This window comes from Sturnira hondurensis, unplaced genomic scaffold (assembly GCF_014824575.4).
Source record: "Sturnira hondurensis isolate 20B ecotype Veracruz unplaced genomic scaffold, ASM1482457v3 Scaffold0001872, whole genome shotgun sequence".
Lineage (NCBI taxonomy): Eukaryota > Metazoa > Chordata > Mammalia > Chiroptera > Phyllostomidae > Sturnira > Sturnira hondurensis.
Genome location: NW_028074503.1, coordinates 15930963 through 15932958, shown reverse-complemented (window position 1 = coordinate 15932958; position 1996 = coordinate 15930963). Strand labels below are relative to the sequence as shown.

Here is a 1996-nt window from a genome sequence, read left to right as displayed (position 1 = left end):
CAATTGTTGTTATATTCTCTTTATGAAAAATTTGTATCATCCTGGCTGGTGGGGCTAGGGGATTAAGTGCTAGTCTGAGAACAGAAAGGTTGTTGGTTTGACTCCTAGTCAGGGCACGTGCCTGGGTTTTGGGCCAGGTCCCCATATGGGTGTGTGCAAGAGGCAACCAATCTATGTTCCTCTCTCTCTGTTCCTCCCTCCCTTCCCCCCTCTCTAAAAGATAAGTAAATAAAATCACTTTAAAATAGAAAAGTTTGTATAGAGTTATTCTAGTACAATGAGGGCAAAAACTGACTTGCACAAAAACATGTTAATTTTATATGAAGCCAAAAATAAAAGAAGCTGAAATACAAGGAAAATTTTAAATATGTTTTTGTGGTAAAATATACATAAAATCTTCCATTTTAATCATTTTAGCATACGGTTCAGTGGTATTACCTACATTCAGCTGTTGTGTAACCATCACCACCGTTCATCTCCAGAACTTTCCATATTCTTAAACTAAAGCTCCAGACCTATAGTAAACAAAAACACCCTACTGCCCTTGACCCCATGTGCTGACCCCACCAGCATTGTACTTTCTATCTGTATGAATTGACTACTTTAGGCATCCCACAGTAGGTAGAACAACATGCTAATTGCCTTTGTGTCTGGTTTATTTTACTTAGTAAAATTTCTTCAATTGTCTTTCATGTTGTAGCATGTGTCAGGATTTCATTCTTTTTTTTAAGGCTGAATACTACTACATAAAAATATCAAATGCTTCACAGAGGTGCATTCATCCTTGATCAGGGGTCATGGAAAACTCTGTATCATTCCAATTTTAGTGTATGTGCTATTGAAAGAAGTACTAAAATTTGAGGTAAATAAAAAACTAAAATATTAATTAAAAGTTAAGTAGAGAAGGGGATGTTGGAGTCATATAAGTGTGCTTAAACTTCATCTTCAATAGACAGGAAACCAATAATGCCTATATTCTGTAAACCAAGAAAAGTTCCTATCACCATCTTGCCTGGAGTTATGGATGTCACCTCCACAAAAAAGCAAATTTTAAAACAAGAGCAGCAACTAAGTAACAAGAGAATTAGAATGAAGAGGTGTTTTAAAGCATTCTGCATCACTGTTTTTAAAAATCTTTATATACTTCAATTTAATCACCCCAACCACAGTACTACTTAATGATCAGAATGGGAACCTATAACTCCTGACATTTATCAGTATCTTCTTTTCATTCCAATAAGATGCCTCTCCCAAGACATTTTCTTGAAGCCCCTTATTGCCATATATCCATCATTAAGTCACCTCAAAAATGCACAGCCACAGCCTAACTCCAAAGGCTTCCTTTTCTCCTTATCTCTATGCTTGCCAACTTATATTACTGATTTTACTCTATTATATGTAATATCATTTTATTACTGTAACTACTACTTTTACAACTATTTTCTTCCCTTAACGAGGTCTATCTACTGCTTTTGACAATGGTCTTGCTGCTTGCCTGGAATAGGTATGAGTTCCTTAAAAGCAAACCAGCTTATACCCCCCACCTTACCCTGGAGATTTCTCAAAGACCTGTTCTCGTTCAGTACAATTTCCATATCAGCATTCCAAAGCTGCACGCAAAGGCCTCAGCAGCCAGTAATGTTTGCAATGGCCTGACACCCCCAGTAGCTGTGGAAAGAATGCCTATGCATCTCCTGCACTTTGGCTTGTCTTGGCCACCCAAAGACAGTCACTCCCAGTTCTCACTTCTCTTCCTGATAAATCTGGAAGCCTAAGCTCCTCTCAGCAACATTACCTCTGCTGGATGCATACATTGGGGCTCTGGAATCCACAAGAATGATGTACCCATTGTGTGGTTGTCCCTGGGCAGCTGAGAGGGGAGTCCATTCATCTCAAGTTTCCACAGACAAAGGAAGATGCAGCACCATGTCCTTGACTCAAGTAGGAAATCAGTTAAACTAAGTTCTATGCTCAGATTTTCAGAGAAAATGGTGAT

General features: G+C 38.3%; 1 non-coding gene across 1 annotated transcript; it reads right to left on the bottom strand.

The window, feature by feature from the left end:
• Window positions 1-748: 748 nt before the first annotated feature.
• On the bottom strand, window positions 749-851 carry LOC118980693 (U6 spliceosomal RNA). Its single transcript, XR_005065193.1, has one exon. It is a non-coding gene; the product is annotated as a U6 spliceosomal RNA (small nuclear RNA).
• Between the last annotated feature and the right edge of the window lie 1145 nt (window positions 852-1996).